The 19,478-nt window shown below is 37.2% G+C and overlaps 1 protein-coding gene across 3 annotated transcripts in view; it reads left to right on the forward strand.

Moving 5' to 3' along the window:
- cadm1a (cell adhesion molecule 1a) overlaps positions 1–19,478 on the forward strand; it is a 411,670-nt gene that overhangs the window by 281,011 nt on the left and 111,181 nt on the right. The gene's annotated exons all lie outside the window — the stretch shown is intronic.

Genomic DNA, 19,478 nt, shown 5'->3' on the forward strand with positions numbered 1-19,478 from the left:
AATAAAAGACCTTTGAGATAGAGAAGTTATATAACTAAACCAAAAAGAGATGTAAACAAAATCAAAAGAGCAATATTTCTGAGGTCTGTACTTACTTCAGCCAGTCATGAATGCATCTGATGAGCCCTGGACCTCCCTTTACTGTATGAAATGAAGTAAAATAATACTATATGCACTATTATTAATAAACAACACGCATGCGGTAAATGTAAACATAAATACAAAGTGTCTTAGTGAGATGCTGTTCCATCAGGAGCCTCCAGAACATGCTTCTTAGCATATTCTCTAAGTCTGTGGAGCACTACTGGAGAGATGAACACCATTCTTTAAAAAAAGATTCCCTCATTTGGTTTTTTGATAATTTGAGGTGAAGAGGGCTCCAAAATTTCCTACAGGCAAGAATGGATTGGATTTGGACAAATATATTTGAATTTTAGTACTGTCAGAAAAAACAAGCAATTGGAAGATGTCACCGCAGGCTCTGTGAATATGTTATTGATTTACTGGTTAAAATATTAATGGATTTATCAACAAAAAAAAAAAAATTAAAAAATTGAAAAGACCAGACAGTGAGCAAAATATCTCTGGTTGTCAAAGGTCACAGTGCTCCCTTAGTTGAACTGCCACTACAGATAAAACTTCCTCTGTCTTTCTGTGTGGGTTAGTCATGTGTTTGTTCAATTTTCCAATCAATAGAATGGAAGACATGAGAGGATGGAGGTGGGCTGAGGGACGCAGCAGTCAAACACAAGGAGTCTTATCCATGTGTGCACAGAGAGGCTCTTTAAACACACACAAACATATGTGTTATATGTGTGTGCACTCACACACGCATAAGACATGGGGGGGGGCGAGGGGTACAGCACAGATTAATGACTAAATCAATCCCACGCATACACTGTTTGCTTGTCATCCTGCATGCTTTTCTTTCATAACACGGGTTCAATTTCCCAAGCTACTGAAGCACTATCAGCGTTTCCTCAGAATATATATTCAGCAAGGTCATCTCTCGCTGCACCAAGAAAATTTCACAACCACTGGATGTGTCTTTGCTATTGCAATGTCAATAGTCCCCAGTCCAATGCATTGCAATCTACATTTTGTCAATACACGAGCTGCTTAGAGCTACACTGTGAGCTGAGGATGCAGCTTGTTCATTAAATAGACATTGTTTTTTTGTCTCGGTTTGACTCCTGTCGACTCATAGATTCATTCAGTATCCAATATTCATTCAATAACTACGGTAGATGCATTTTGAATCTTATCCAAGCTCTAAAATAGTGAAATAGATAAATAAATAATAATTACAATACAAAGTTCATTTAAAATTTTCAGTGTGACTGATAAAACTGGTCAAGGTCAGAATTTTACAATTTGTTAGTTTCTGACTTAGCAAAGTGAAAATGTGTGATTCAAATCCTGAGGTTCTACCACCTCCTTTTTTTATATTATGACAGGAGGAAGAGAGCAGTGAAGATAAACTGCAGGCTATAAAAAAAAATTATGATTAAAATTACAGTTTACAGGGAGCAGAGAGTTTGGACTTCATGCTCTTGGCTTTACCTAGGGTATGCACAGAGCTCAGTAAAAAGATCTTTTTCATGTAGGGCAGCTCCATCAGCTCAGAATTAACTTTAAATATGTCACAGGCCCTTTGACATTTTTATTTCTTTTTTGATACATTTTGATGAAGGCTGGCATTAATTTTCCTTATTACTAATATTGTCAAATGCCTTGAAAAGACCAAAGCCAACAATGTTTTATTCTGCCAGCACTTTCCAACTTCTTTAGCATGTTTGTGGCAATCCAAGGTGCCCAAAGCCCATTAATTCAGTAAAAATGTAGATCTTCAAAAACAGGACACAAGTATGTAGTTTAATTTTTTTTTGTGTGTGTTTTTTTAAAGGCATAATAAATATATCATAGAACAGCTGAGCACTGTTGTGTTTACCAGCTCAAACAGTGGTAAACTTTGCTTTTTTGGGAGATTATTCATGGGATTTGTTGACAATAAGAAAAATATAGAATATCGACAGCCTAATCCCTTAAAAAAGAAAATGTCAAATAATAATAATAAGATTAAAATCATAGTTAATCTTCTCAATTACTTCAAATGACTGAATGTTTCTAGTATATATTAGTCTAAAGCTACAGTAACTGGTCTAAACCCTACAGCATAGCTGTCAAAACAAACTACCACTGCAAATAAAGCCTGTATATAAAATAAGTAGTATAACTCAAAAGCATTAACCATGATGATAGTACAGCTTAAGATACTGACACTTTCTTATTGCATCTTCTCCAGTGTTTCAGTGTATCTGTCTCCGTGTTCTACTGCTCTACAAGCAGATTGGCGACTTTCTGACCCTCGGTACTTGGTTGTGATGTGATCTGGTGTACTGAGATTGTAATAAAATCTAGATGGTTGAACTTTGACTAAAGATGTGTTTCAACTATGTTTTTTTCTAGTTAATTAAGTCAATCATAATACGGACAAGACATAATGACAGTACCTGTTTAAAGGTATAATCTTTTAAACTTCAGACTTTTATCTTGCTACTTACTAGCACTACTACTAATGATTTCACTTAAATGTAGCTGCATGTGGAAAATAATTTGACAGTTGAGGTCATGGCATGAGTTCAGCACATCATTCTCATCAATGATATGTAAGAGACTATGGACACAATGCTGTTGCAAACAATCTTTAAAATAGAATTTACTGAAATCTATAATAACATTATTTACAGTATGTAGTCATGGTATCTTAGACGTGTTGATCTTGTTAAATAGAGTGAAATTAGCAATGTGCCAGCTTCTGAAATGAGAAAGTTCTTGAGGCCATATCAGGCTATGCTTGCATCAAAAGATTAAAGAAAGATCATTAACTATGCTGAAATCAAACCAGGTTATAGGGTATATAATCATATTTTTTTGGATAATCCAACATCATCCTGATATTTACAGTATCGGATGGTATTAAATATTCATTCTTTGATTATTATATTTAATGATATGTAATTTCTCAACAGAGAGCCACACTCAGTCATTTTATGATGATGAAATTATTTGTCTTAATTGCATCATAAAACAATAAATGACTTTGTGCAGCTCTCACTTAACAATTCAGTCACATATACTGTAGGTATCCAGCATAACACACCAGCTAGACAGAATGCTCTCCAGCTCATAGCTCTCCCACTTCAATGATGTCAATTCTGTCTAAAAGTGAGTCAAAAAACATTATTTTCTTGAAACAAGTGAACAAAAATGTCCTTGCTATAATAACATGCCAACTTGTTTACAATAAAAGCCAACTTGTTCAAGAATTTCTGAAAAGGAGTATCTGTATGTCGGAACAAAACTCAAAATGAAGAGAAATGGCATCTTCATTTTAGTACTTGAATAAAGTTGCCTTGCATCTGAAACAGGATGAAGTATTCTCACTACACTGGCAGATTTTTTTCACTTGTTTTAAGAAAATAAGACTCTAAAGGCTTCAGTTAACTAGAAAAAAACTTAAAAAACATACGGTAAATAAATGAAGAATAGAAAAGGAATCATAAAAATAAAACAAACTCAGTACAGCCAAAACCACATCATATCATCCCTTTAAACAAACCTGTGCTCCCGAGAAAACCGACAAAATAGGTGGCAATGTCAGTCACCAGATTAACCTATAATTATGTTTCAGTGACAGACGCCATCTAGTGGCCGTAGTTATACGTCTGTATAAGGTGACAAATTTACATATTGGGAGGTGGCAGGTTGGGTGGCTGGTTAGATCTTAACTTGCAAAAAGTGGACTTAGTGGACCCTGCTGCAGGAGGCCACTGTTCAAATCATGACAGTTTAAAAAAAAAAAAAACATAACTACAATTGTTGTGGTGTTTACCGTTGCCATGATGATGAAAGTTGCCTAACTTTAAGGAAGTAGTAACTTTAACCCACACCACCTTTCAAGTGATCGTTTTATCCAACAAAAATCGTTACGCACAGAAACCTTGCACACTGAGTCCGATGCGTTTTATTACTATGTTCGTTGCGAAAATTTGCAATACGAGGCAAAATAGAGTCGTCAAGCAGTGAGGATGATTTTGTGGTCCGCTAAATTCTTGAAAGAAAAAGAAAGAACCACACAGTAAAAAGAAGACCGCCAATTTCCACAATCCAATTGATCCTGAACAGCAGCTGGTAGTGCGCACACACACACACCTGGTGATCACAGGTGATCAGCCTTTCGACTGGATCCGCAGATATTCAGGGCACAGCCTCAAAACGCTGCAACATACAGACAAGATCATGGTCAATAGTTGTCCTGTTATCAGTCTGTGTATAACTTCTCTGCTGGAGGTGATAGTATCAGTGTTTCGAGGCTGTGTTGTTTGCGTGTACGGTGGCTCTGAGTGGTCAAACAACTCTGTAAAAGCTTTTCGACAGATGCAAAAAAACGCAGAAAATCGAACCTGCTCCGAAAACTTTAATGATGGAAGAAACTTTTGGAGTCGGTGTGTAATAAACGTGATTGACACAACGTGACGTCGTATGTATTTTTTAACGTGTGACAATTTTGGACGAAAAAAATGGACTTGGTGTGCAAAGACCTTAACACAGTGGTTTTTGTGCCTCTAAATACAACCAGACCTTAACCACAGCATTGTCACATCATATAACATCTTTTTTTTTTTTTTTCTTACAGTGATTTGACAAGTGAAACACTTCTAGGGGTCGTTCTGGAGTGCATGGTTAATTTGGAGGACTTGTTGCTTTAAACCCACTCACATCATCCCTCCCCTGCAACTCCTCCAGGCAAAAACAATACAAACCACTGGTAACAAAGTGTAAGAATTCATAGCACATTAACAATTAATACTGAGAGTTCATACCAGAAGGTTATGATGAACATAGAAACACAAAATGAGAACAAAAAGAAAGAAAGGGAAAAAAAAGAGCAATTAAACAAACAAAAATCCCTAAGTATTTGTTATATAGATGCACACACATACTGCATATACAAACACATAAAGCTTCTCTACATATTTATCTCAAAGTGGGGGGTTTACTTACATATGTTTCTATACCCCTCTTAGGAGTTATCAGTTTCCGCCAATGTAACTCATATGTCTTCCCTTTTAAGAAACTGCACTCAGATGTCCCATATTTCCTTAAGTGACTTGTATTTCAATGTATGTATGCAAATCTTTCTAATACCGTACAAGACGCCACCTACTTTATCCACTCACTTATATATTTCCTTGTAAAATACACATATTGATAAGCACATATTGGACCCTTTTTATATTAAGATCCTTAGGGTATGAATTCATGATGAACACTCAACAAATCCTCCAAATTAAATGACCTATTTGGTCGTTTCTCCATGCACTCCAGAATGACACACAGGAGCATTTTCTAATCTGTTGCCCCTATTGGCAGTAATCAGCAGGAAAACATAATTTATCTGTGCTTTCCAAAACTGTTACAAATTATTTTTAAAAAATTATGATGTTTTATGATGTGACAACAATGTGGTTGTCTGGTTAGGTTTAGGCACAAAAACTGCTTGGTTAGGTTGAGGGAAAGATCATAGTTTGGGTTAATGATCACTTAGTTAAGGTTAGAGAAACATGTGGTGTGGGTTTAAGTTACTACTACTTTAAAGTTAGGCGATCTTCATCGTCATGGCTACAATAATAACCACAGGGTTAAGGTTAAGGGTTAATCATTGTTGCGTTTTTTAAAAAACTGTCTTACATTTGGAAATGACACTCAAAAGACTGACATCACGACCTATTGTGTTGTTTTTCTTGGGAGGACAGTCTCTAAATACTCAAGGTTAAAAAGGGGAGGTTCATTGAAACCAACTGTGCAATAGCATGATTTATCCCTCTCCAGAAATTCCTTCCTTCAATTCATTCAACTTACATTCCCATAAACAATGAAAAAGTGTTCTTCTGACATCGTTACATGTAGTGTAAGTGTCAGGGATATTACCGTCAAAGGGGACTGTTGAAGTGCTTCCTTGTAAATACACCTAAAAATACACTTGATGATAATACTGACATTGATATAGTATTTTGCTGTAATTAACTCTGCACAGCAATGGGGGATCTGTTACCTGTGCTGTCACTAAAAATTACTACAGTAAGCAATACCATTACTAAAATATATGATACAATCCGATTATATGGTTCTTATATTACACTCTAGTTACACTATGTTGAATTATTTGAGGAAGCAGGACACAAATCAAAACAGAAAAGGGGTTGAGGTGAGGTGAGGTTACTGTAGCAGTGTGGTAGCATTATGACCAGTGTTTTGGAGGCTTCTCGGCAAAGTGTAGTTATATCTTTCATAACGAAAGAAGTGGAAACCAAAGTTTAAGTGAATATATTTAGAAAAGTATAGCAAACAAAACAGCTGCTATACAGAAACTAGATACAAAATCAGAAAACCCAACTGACCTCATCACAGTGTTTCTGCTTTCTGCTAGATGTTTTGTTTACCACACCGGCATGTTTACTGAACCTGGAGTTGCCAAATCAATATAGTTTAATACTAACACTGAGTAAGATTTTTATAACCAATGTATATAGTGTAAAAGGGGTCCTTCATTGTGCTAACCCCAGCTTAGGCCTACATGGCTTTTTAGCCTCTTTTATCTTATTGTTTTGGTGTCATGCCATATTCAGTTTTAACACTCTGATCAACCCTATTGGTACATTTTGATGGCATTGTTCCAGACTTCTGACCTAATGTAAAATTACTAAGTGATTAAAAAAAAAGTGTGAGTTATCCTTGCCTGTAGCCTCCTCTGTTGTTAGTGTTATACACTGGATACCATCTTCAGCTATCTCTCATGCTAACACAGTGAGAGTTTGAACAAGAATAATGCTACATTATGTGGCTGTTACCCCTTGCTCTCACTGTACTCTTAAAGAGGACATACTGTAAGGTGAACATATGTAAAAATGCTCCCTGCCAACGTGATCTCACGGGATGGCATATAAATAGCTATAAATAGTTTGTTTACGTAGCCTCCGGGAGCTGCTCCTCGGCTGGCTGGCCAATCGGAACAGAGTGGGCTGAGGGGGATCTGAAAGAAACAGGAGCTAAAACAGCCCGTTTCAGACAGGCTGAATTGAAGTGCTGCATAAAGGGCCAGTATAAGATAAATAAGGAGTTTTTTGAACAATAAATAACACAAAGATATACCAGTTGAGCCTTAGAATAAAATTATCGACCTGGAAATGTGCATGATACGTCCCCTTTAAGTGTAGCCACCAGAACTGAGGGCCTTATGGGTCCTGGAAACAACAAATGTCACTAATGCTGCTTTTATGCATTAGTGGGATACCTGCACTGAGCTGAGCCATGCCATGAGCAACTGCAATCAGAGCCATGATGTATGCACAGCATGAGTGGTTTTCCATACATCAGGCTGGCACAGTAAAGACAAGACTCCTTGCATTTTTAGTCCATTTATTTTTCTTCTAGTGTGCATAGGGAAGCGTAATCTCTACCAACAGTCGTTTCATCACACAAATACTGTTTGATCAAGGCCCTCAGTTTCACTATGAGCTATAAATTAATTAATCAATAAATAAAAACATGTTTTATTCATGTGCACTCATGGAGTGAAAACTGTTTTTGTCCATTATATTTCTGATATTAATCAGCGTGTTATAGTGAGTTTATCTGCTTGCTGTAAGCTCTGGATCAATGGTGTATATTGAGGAAACCCTTATTACTGCTATATATACTGGATAATTGATAGGTAAATAACTTAAGGGTTGTGCCAGTACTGTATTGTGTAATAAACTTTTATTACTATACCTGTCAAGCACACTAAAACCTAAGCACAGTGTCTAGTGCACTAAAACTTTTCTCTGCCTCATAAGAGGAGAAAGGCACCACTCAGCTACTAAACAAAAGAACCAAACATATGTCTTCGGGTGTCACTGGATCCAACGCATTCTTGGCAGAAAGTTTTCATGTTCAACTTGTCCAGCCTCCCTTTATGTACATTATAGATGATTATATTGTTCAGTCTGTCTTGAGCCATACAAGCCCATAGCCGAGTCTTTAACCTGCAGTTCACTAAAATTCCTCTCAGCTTCACATGAAGAAACTGGCACCACCAACAAAATTCTGATGAGAACTTCAACTTTTTTGAACGACCCCCGCACCCACACTTGCAGCCTCCTGCGGACCTCTGCTGCCTCTCCACTGCAGCTACAAGGGTATTTGTTGTGAAAGAGGGGCAACTGCATGGAGAGAGAACCTCTGTTCAGCTCAGGGTACTGACCTAGAGAATCATCTAACTCCCCAGTGAGGAGTGCACTTCAACTTTTGCAGAACCTTTAGACTCTGCTGGTCAAAGTGGTCACCAAACTCAACCCCCACACTATCCAACAATTTGAAGCATACATAGTGCAGAGTCTCCTGTTCAGCACCAGAAATTTCCTGAGTACCATGAATAATGACTGAAAACTGAACAATGGGAAGAGACCTAATTTCAGTTGCTATGCCTGGAATTACTGTATTGTTCATAATTTCATTCTATGATTTGGGGCTTGTGTACATTATGGTATGCTCTATTAACCACTTCAGTAAAATGGTTTTATTCTCTTCTGCCCTAAGTTTCAAGAGCTGATATAGCTTACCACTAGGGATGTGCAGAGATCCCAGTATTTGTATTTGTGTCTGTATTTGTTGAGGCAGCAAAATTATTTGTATCTGTATTTGTATTCGAATTAAAGTGGAAAGAGGCTTAAAAATACTGTTTTTGTTTTTATGACACTTTTAGAAAATTAAAGTGTCACAATAAGTGTTTATGAATAAACTACCCTATGAAGGAGGTCCACATATCAGGTCTTGAACTAGAGTCTCCCAGATCATAGACGACTGCGCTGATTACTGAGTTAAAACTTTTTTAATCACCTCTTTGCAGACAGACCTCTACCTATTTATACATCCATAACACAGAGACAGTACACCGTGTAATGTCTAGGGAAGAACTTCAAAAGTGATTCTTGCTTTGCATTTTTCATTTATTTTTCATTTAGAGTCCCGTGGGAACACTTCGCATGTGTCAGTAGCACAGCTTTATCTCTGGGGAACACCCCCAACAAATCATTTTTTAAATATTTGTATGAAACAAATATTCGTATAAAACCCACTATTTATGCTTTGCCGAATAATGTATTTGTATTCGGGCACACCCCTAATTACCACCTTCATCAGTGTCCTATTCCTCTTAAAGGGATAGTTCATATTTTTTGAAGTGTGGTTTTATAAGGTAGTTATCCATAGTCAGTGTATTACCTGCAGTAGATTTGGGTCGGCACCCCCGAGTTTGGAGAAGCAGACAGGAGTATGGCACGGAAGAAAAAGGCCCCCCTCAAAAAAATCACTATCAGTTTAAGGGTACGCTATTTTCACTGCTTTACCTTGTCGTCAGGCAGCCCTTTCCTTTGCCACTACATTTTCTCAACCATAGAACTTAGTATAGAATGTAGTATTCTTACGCATGCTGCTGACTGTGCACCACAGCAGCACTTTCTGACCCAAACAGCTGATCTGCGGCATAATCTGCTGCGTAAAGAGTTACATCTGCCTGACGAAAGACCCTTTCACGTGGAATGAGCAAACCAATTCGTGACTTGTTTACGGTTGCTAAGCCAATGCTTTTGTAGGTGATTAATCTCTCAAACTCATTAAATATTAAATACATGACAAGAACATGGGCACCGGCCAAAAACACCTCCTCACTTGCCATGTTCCTGAAAAAAAGGGACGTCTTCTGCATATACATCCGGCCTTGCCCCATTTTCTTCTTCTCCTGTTGAGTTTTATGGCGGTTGGCATCCATAAGTGTTGCATTACCGCCATCTACTGGACTGTCCCTTGCCCCATCTATTCCGGCTTTGCCATGGCATGTGTGAAAAGGCTTAAGACGGAAATTTTCCTGAATGTAGCTGCATGTGTGAATAGTTAAAATCACTAGCAGTGCCTGAAAGGTTATCCCAGCAATTTATCTGGAATTATGTGTGAAAGGGGCTTATGCTTCTAATGGACTGTCCCTGCCTCTCTGTACCCAGCTCTGTTCTCTATGTTGCCTTTGCCTAATGACACCATTATGAAACATTTCCATAAGCACTTCATTCCCTTTCCTATGAAGATTTTATCAAATTGCCTTTGATATTACTGAGGTCTTTCTACTTACCTGGCGTTTCAGTGCACTGAAAATCAGATGTCTGTTTTTCTTTTCTCTGCCATTACAGTAGAAGGAGAGAGGCAACACTCATTAACTGATCTAAAGCTAATAAATGCCTAATTAGATTTAGTTTTCCCAAAGAAGCAGATTTCAAATGTTTTGCTGTCAGTGTGTAAAAGTCCAGAACATTATGAATCATGCCAGAAACCTACTTAATATGTTAACACAGTGTTTGTTGTAATTATGTCTTTTATGAATTAAGTCTTTGTTTATTTCCAAAAATATAAACAAAATTACAAAATGGCAGCCATTTTACACGCAGTAAGAAAAGAATATATTTAGAACCTAATTATGTAGGGTATGTTAGTCTTAAATATTATATTATAGAAATATTACTGTCACTATCTACAAAAAATAAAGTATTTTGGTATGAAAACCCACATTTTTAACATAACCAAGTATCCTCTATCATAAATACACATCTGGTCTTTGTAACAAACATATATATTACATATAACATATAATATATTGAGGGGGACAGCTCTGTTTTTCCCACGATGGTGGGGTCCGGACCCTCCTGCCACCCACGTAATTTCTGCTCATGGCTTAAACACTACTGAAATCTTATGTCTGCTGTGAATTTGTAAGGAGTTGATTTAAGGAGTCAGACTACAAAAATGTGGCCTTTGAAACTAGTACAACTGAACCATACAGGACCAGGCTAATAGCAAAAGCTTCATCCATGCAGCTTCACTGAAACTATGTGTTCATGTGTTTACAGGCTCAGGGTACTGACCTAGTGTTTACAATATTATTAACATAAATTAAAACAGTCAGTAAAAGATAAATGTAAAAGTACAATTAATCAATTTTTAATTTATTTTAATCAACCGATTCTGACTTTGATTTATTTATGTATTCAATCATACTTTTGAGTTATCAGATAGCCTATTAGTGATAGTTGTATCTCTCTTTGGGACAGATTATTTGACAGATAGATTGCATTGCAGTGAATTTTCAGAGCTCTTTCCTGGAAAGTCACCTTTGTCATCAGTTCTTTGTCACTTGTCATGGCCTCTGACAAGTAAACCTGCTTCGCCCAGCGTGTGTCAGGAGATGATGGTGAGATATCCCCTCTCTGCTTTCTCTTGCTGTTCTGCAGCTGCCTGACTCAACATAATATCCACATGACTTGCTACACATTTAAAATGGTTGAGTCAGGATAGACGCTGTTTTCCACCTGCACTCCTCCTTATTTTGGATGTGACTTCTCTGCAGTTAGAACATCCTCTAATAAAGATGTAGTTATCCATGAAGCAAATACCCTACATGCTACTGTGAGAATATATTGGATGCTTACATGTGTTTATTCCAGTTCAGACATGCAGTTAAAGCCGTATTACTTTTTCCATTTATTGCATCTCAAATGCAGAATGGAAGCAAATGGCAAATCTGGTTTGTCACAGAGAAATATAACAGATAAGGAACCCAGACTGTCACTAGTCAAGCCTCTAATTCCATAGAAAAAAGCCTTAATAAAGACAAAGTTTTTATTTAGAGGCAGCTCAGCATTTAGCAGTAAATGCTTAAAAAATGAAGGATTGGGAGAATTGTTTTGTGATTCAAAGTGGTAAATTGAAAGTTTTTTGAAAAAATCTGTTTATTTCCAGTTTCTAAATACCACCATGGTTTGTAACATTTAAAGAGCAAAAGAAAAAGAAATTAAGTTTTGCACACATTCACAATATCAATGACAGTATGTGTATTTCCCAACTAGGATTCTATTTAGAGGGAAAAGTGAATGCAACAAGCCAATATCAATAAAGGCAAATGCTTAGACTCATTTCGGATTTCTAATCTGCCAGAAAAGACAATATGCAGATTTTAGGGGCACCATGAATACAAAATGAATATACTATTTTTAGTCCGCCGCGGTATTAAACATAATGGGCACTTGTAGCTAAATTATCTTGATGAAATTCACTGATTGAATGAAGAAATGACAAATTCACTCAAACTGTTTCAGAAAACCTGCAGGTAATTTCAGTTGCAATACGGATTGTCTTCTTTATTACTATGAACAATGTAGCCTTAAGAAAAATGATAACATTTCTTGAGTAGATTAAACTGGTTGCAGCTTAACTAAATCAAGCATAGAATCAAAACATAAAATTTTCACCTTTTCTTATAATATATTTTCACCATTGCCAAAAAACACATTCATTAAAACACTTAAACTGGTCAGACTTTGTTGTAGCAATGTTGCAGTCTTCTCAGGTCTGATTAATTACTTTGGTGAGTGTTTTCATAAGAGTTTCTATAAGTGGTTGAAAGAAAAATAAAACAGAAGTTGTACTATACAGCAATTATCCTTTAAACATGTTCCACTTGTTTTATCCAAGGCATGAGCTCACAAAATATTCAACAGTTGAAGACACATGCTTAAAGGAGACACTAATGAATCTTGATAGGATAGAGGGCAGAAGGATGCTGCAGTGCCCTCTACCTCCCTCCCTTATTCTCTAATTCTCTATCTCCTTTGCTGCTCCATTTGACCCCCGATAAAGGCTTTTGTTTATCTAGAGGATGTAGAAGCATCTCCTCCTCCTAGCCCCTCCTCTGCTAACCCCCCCCCCCCCCCTTCTCCCCACTCTGTCTTTCTTCCCTGAAAGATATTTCCAAATGAGTGAGCCCAGACCACAGCTGCCTCTCTTATGCATTAATCACTTGGCTGCTGCCCCCTCCATTCCTACATACACACCGCACTCATATACACACACAAGCACACACACACACACACACACACACACACAAACACACATTCTCACTCATGGATAACCTGGTTTGACTCAAACAAGTGAAGGCATGTACCACCACCGTGTAATATAAACACGTGTCAACACACACGACTTGAGCGCATAGATAGAAAACACAGCAGGATGATACACACACAAAGCATCCGCCCACCACTCAAGTGATCTTGACTCTTTATACTACACCAACTCCCTCTCTCTCCATCCAGCCATGGCTCCCACATGAACCTCCATTTTCCTCATCATTAGCGACACCAACCAGAAGCCAGCCGCATACCATCCATCCCCTCCCTCCTATCCCCACTGCCTCCCTCGTTGCTCCTCTGTTTACTTCTCGATTTCTTTATTCGAATCTGGCACAATACCTCCCCTCTGTCTCCTCTGAGCAAAGAGGGGCATGAAAGGCAGGAGGAAAGTGAATTAGAGAAGGGAAGAGAGGAAAGAGAGGAAAGGCTGCATTACATGTTAATTTGTAGAAAACCATATGTAAAGTAATGTACTTGGTTTATGTAACTACTCTGTAGGAGAGGAATGGAGGATGTTACGCATTCTGACAGTGAAACTGAGCTTTACGAGGCCAAATCATCAGTGAAGTTACACTGATATGGGCTCATACAGGTTATAGCAATCTGATCATTTGTGGACTAAACCTATCTATAGTCTGTAGTGACAATAAACTTTCAGAAACATGTACAGTTGTGCCAAAGTGTATTCATTTTATATATTAATAATGGCTCAAATGACTGTGTAATGTGATTGGAGTCTCTTATGAACCCAAAGAGAATTATCACACAACCACAAGTGGACAGAAATAGCAACTTTTATATTGACATATTTCATAATTACCATGAAACACATTAACTGCTCCTGTAGCAACCGTTACCACGGCTTCTATGTTGAGAGAAAATGACAGCAGGATGGATAGGTCGCTGATTGGCTCAGGCAAAATGAAACAAAATAACCCCTCCCAAACAGAAATGGGCAAACATGAACATAATGACAGACTAAATGAATGAATAAAATGTATTTCTGGCATTTCAGTGTAATTATGAGAATTTTAATTTAAACAATCTTTAGGGTATTTTGTCTAGTGCCACTCTCAAGACAAATGTCAAATTTTTAGCCCTTACTGTGTTGTTGTTTGTGTCCAAGACTTTGACATTGTTGGTTGTAGTGAAAACTTCAACCTCTAGGAGACGCTGGGAAGGCACTTTAACTTTAGCTTTTATGGAATCTGTGTGGAATTCCTCTGAAAAATCAATTCAGTAGCATGTTTGCAACAACACTCAGATCTGTTTTGTAACAGCTGTTACATATTCATCAATAATTACTCCATAATTGCCTAATTTTCTCAAAGACCATCATTTACTTTATAGTAACACTGAATGAAAGAGATGTACATGTTGTATGATGACTCCAGGCATTGCAGTTTCCCTAATCCTAATGAGGTTATTTCTGCAAAGCAGCAATGTCTGCTGTAAACATTTCAACACTGTAACTTTGCAGTATCTGCTTTTAAAAAGCTGCAAATTCTGGTTTTCACAATTGGCCGTAGAAAACACAACACAAACATAAAGTATATCAGTGGTAGTTTGTGTTTTGTGTGTATTATCATAAACAAACCACAATATAGCAGCATACTTAAAGCTTTACAATCTTCCAGTGAAATATATACATATTTTTATTTACTAGCATTGTTGAAATTTGCTTTGCACTCATTAAGCTCAGCAGTGAGATAAAGGTGTTTTGTGCAGCATACAGCAGCAGTGGTAGCACAAAAGCCACTTACATGCTCACTGCAAGCATGTAACACCCTACAAAGCTCTTCACACCCTGTTCTTACATAATGTGTCACAAATCCACTGTTCCACCAAGCCTCAGTGGGAGAGGTACAGAGTGTTTGTGTCTGTGTCTGTGTGTGTGTGGTTGGGGGTTATAGGAACATAGCTGTGAGAATTATTTAATATTATGGCTGATTCTATGATTAATACAATTTACAATTATGTTAAGTGTAATTTTAGCCACAGGCCTGAGACAAGGAGCAACTGCCACAGCTGAGGCCGAAGCCAATATGAAAAGTACATTAAAGTGTAATGCCACCAACGGCCACTAGATGCTGGCTGTAACTGACTCCCATTCACTTAAGCATCAACTTTTCCTTCTTCAACTTTTTTTTCAACCAGTCATTATAGTCTCAATCGCTTTCGGGTTCTCTAACAAGTATGCTGGTGGTCATTTTGGAAATTATTGCTCTGTTAAGAAGACTTGAAAACTTATAGTAGGCTTTAATGTCTGCTGTGTGGGCATTGATTGACAGTTGGCTTACCTGCTGCTCTCCCGGGCTCGGGGAATCGCACATAGTCATACTATTGTTGCAGTTTTTCTTAACATTAAGTGTTTAATTTTACTTTATTACGATACCTGCCCTGTTAGCACAATTTAGCTAAAGTATCTTATATTAGCCCAATGCTGTGTCTCAAATCGCATACTTCTGTACTTACATTTAACATTTTGAGTGCATAAGTGTGTTCACACTGAGAAGTATGGGAAATGCAGTGCACTGTGAGTACCTGGATGGTGCACTCAAAACAGTCAAAAATGGACACTTCTCGCCCTCAATGGTCACCATCTTGGCTACGTAGCGGAAGGGGAGGGACCACTTTTCAAACTGGAAATGGCGGCCGGGTATGATGTAATTACGGTGAACATCACTACATTATACAAATTTAAGTTATACATGTGTTTTTTAGCACTAAGCACCACTACACTGTTGTTGGATATAAACCATCAATATGTTTTTTGGGTTAATTTAGCAGTCTGTAATGATTTGGTAGCGTGAACGATAGCGTGAACGATAACGTGAATGCTAACGCTAGCTAATGCTAATTTGGGATCGTCATTTCCGGTAAGTGCACAACAGCTGTTTGATTTGAGACAACACTACTCTGTCAAAATTCACGCACTACACCAGTAATATGTAGTGTACACAGTGCACTACATGAAAGTGTACTAACAGAAGTATGTGATTTGAGACACAGCTCAAGTGTGCACCTCTCAATGTTCCCAGTAAGCTAGAATTCACTTCTGTCTGAGGTAGTGGGGTGTGGTTCCAGAGCGTGAAAGGCAACACCCCTAACTCCTTATTTGTAAGGTCCTTGCTCCAAACGGAAAAGATGGCTCCAACCATGAGCTGCAACTCTGGACCTCCAACTGGCTCCAAGGCAAACAAATGGGTGACATCTCACCTCGCCACATCTAATGTTCAAATACAGTCTATGGCTAGAGATGACTAAGTAGGGCAATCGGATGGAGTGCCATGAACTTTGGTACAAACATTGGGGGTGCTCAGAGAATGGATCCCAATAACTTTCCTGATCCGCTGACTATTCAACTAGGGCCATCCGCAGGTTGACATTGTTTGAGTTATTATAACTTTTTTCATCCCCTGACTTCTCATTTTGTGCTCAGAAAATGCAAAAGATATAAAGTACTTCATTATTTGTGGCAGTGTGGATATAATTTAAGAGTTTTATTTATAACTATCTAGATCTCAAGGCTCTGTGTGTTTATTTGACACTTTAAAGCGAGGCGATCTATTAGCAATTCAGTCAGATGCATTATCTTACATTTGAAGGAATCTCAAAGGGGGATCCTGCTATCACCAGCTGTAGCTTTGGTCTATTATGGATTACATGATTGAATAATGCTATGTCAGACTGAAAAGCAGGATATTGGCACTGAAAAAGAATGTTCATTACAACTTTACAGAAACAAACATTGGCAGATTTTATACTGAGGCCTCTGGTGGTTGATATTCACATGGCTTCTTTAAAAAATGACTCTCTGATGTGCTTGACATGTATTATTAGTTATGGTGGAATCAGGCAAAAAGTCATTTGTTATTTTGCTCCCTCCAGGTCTCAATTCCTTCATGTCAGAGGGTGAGTTACAGGTGCATATTGCTGCCACCATGAGAAAAGATGAGCTCATAACTGTAAATGATAAATAAAACATATTTAGAAGTCCAATAAAAGAGTTCATATCTATTAAAACACTCATTATAAAGATCAATGTCTCTTAATATAGTAATATAGTGTTTTTATTTTCCTCATTTTCATGTTTTATGAAAGAACATATCACTTTATCTTGTGATTTTAACCTTTAGAGACTGTAGGAACACATCTCAAGTTATTACCAGTATGTCTGTTCTGTATATAACTAAATAAAGAAACTGTATAACTGACAAACTTGATTTTGCTGATCAGTTAACTAGCCCCTTTCAGAGGTTGTTTCGGTAGTTAGTAGTTACTGGCAAAGTGCTTGACCTGTGGAAAAATCTTGGATTGTGCTAAAAATAATAGATCAGTTCAAATAAATGACTACCATTTTGTGGAGAGGTCTGGAGAAGCTAATCTAACTAATTACTGTATTCCTGACATCATCTCTCATCTTGATCTTTATCAGTTTGTCAATCAGAAAGCTTGTAGGGTAGACGATAGACTCCTATTTTATTTTGTTTATAACATTACATATATATGTTATCTCGAATAACTCTGTTGATTTTAGCAGCGCTTTTTAAATTATTCAGACTAACACGCTGTTCTGTAAGCAGCTTTTGGGGACAACAACAAGTTAATTATGTGGATAAATGATTTTTTGGGGTGAAATATAGTCATCAAGTCAAAATCATTTCTGTTGTGTCAGCACCACAAGGCTGCGTCTTATCACCTGTTTTATACACTTTGTACACAAACGACAGATACATCATAAATTATGTAGACGGCACAGCATTGTTGGACTTTTTTTAAAATCTGGTGTTGAGAGATTAGATGGTATTAAGATAACTGTCAATGTAAAAAACAAAAACATACATGAAGTTGGGTAGTTCAGAAGAATTTAGCAATGTAATTTCCTCTTTTGGATAATAAGGTAAAATTAATTTAATTTGATTATAACAAGAAGTTTTTTGTTTTAATAATGTGACGACCCCTAACATGAGAAATATGTTGTAATATAAAGAGAAGAAAATATACTATAGCCTATAGACATCAAAGAAACTGACACTGACTCATTCACACAATTTGATTAAATTTGACTCATGCTTGTATTGAGCACAGTAGATAGATGTGTTCCCTAAGATGAATATTGAAATGTACAAGGCAGTATAGAAGGAACAGTCAGACCTCTCAGAGGTATAGCATCATTTCTCATTGATCAGCCAAAGACATAGGAGGCTAATACAAATCCTGGATTATGATTTAGATGAATATATTGTACACACTGCAAGTATTATACACTGAGGATTAAGAAAGTCCTGGATCACAGAAATGCCACTATGTTTAACTGGACAATGAAAAAAATAATGTGAAAGGAAAATGCTATAACGCTACAACAAATCCTTAAATCCTGCAAAATTCAAGGCCATGGCAATGGGAAAACATTCACCCCTCTATTATAACCCCACTAATGGCCCCATTGCTGTTAGGATTAATTTACTCCACTCAGGATTATGAATTTGAAAAACTGCAGCTGTTTATTTTCAGTTAATGACAAAATGCTAAACAATCATCATATGATGCATTGTAATGTGCCACCCACCAGCAGTCTATAAAACCATTCACTGCTCAGCAAAACTCATAAACACATTAAAGGGTACACGAAGCATTAATAGTAGAACAATACAAGTTTGTGAGCAGCTCAACAAAAATTATAAATCATTAAGAGGTAAAACTTGTTAAAGGTTCAGGCCTGTTACTGAAAACTTGATGGAAAAGACAGAAAATTCTGTGTGGATTTCTGATGGGGCCACCTGCTAAACAGACACAGGATCTTCTTGTTGTAACAACATATACAACATGTAAGCTTCTTGTAATAATGATAAACCAAGTCATTTTTCAATATTTCAAGTAACAATTGTAATAATTGCAGAATAATTTGTGACAAATTTTAAAATGATTGCAACAGATTTTAGAAGGAAATTTATAACTTCTCAAAAAAAGATGTGGTAGCAGTAAAAGGCTAGTAAACACTGTAGAGTAATTAGGGTTCTGCTGTCCAGTAGAACTCAAACTTTAGTATTTAGCAGTTATTTTCAAATGCAATTTATCAAGAAATTTCCTCTATTTCTCCCTGACTGCACAAATCATCTGCATCCCTGCATGTCATGTGTGGCAAGACAATGCACATTGTTTAGCGGGAAGAGCTAAAGAGACAAAGTATAGCTAACATGTTGTATTAGCTTGATGAGCTTACAGCCATTAATGGATGAAATGAAACACAAAAGTATAGATTTGGGTCAAGGGCCCAATTCTGCAGCTGAGTTCAGTCAAGCTAAGTTGCTATGGGTGAGGCCTGGGTCTCAATTTTTGTGCGGAACTCCTGAAGCCCAGCTGAAATCATTTAATCATCCCTTTTTGCAGTCAAAAATTATGTTGACATGTTTTTTG

The sequence above is a fragment of the Thunnus maccoyii genome, chromosome 13 (assembly GCF_910596095.1).
Source record: "Thunnus maccoyii chromosome 13, fThuMac1.1, whole genome shotgun sequence".
In the NCBI taxonomy this organism is placed as follows: Eukaryota; Metazoa; Chordata; class Actinopteri; order Scombriformes; family Scombridae; genus Thunnus; species Thunnus maccoyii.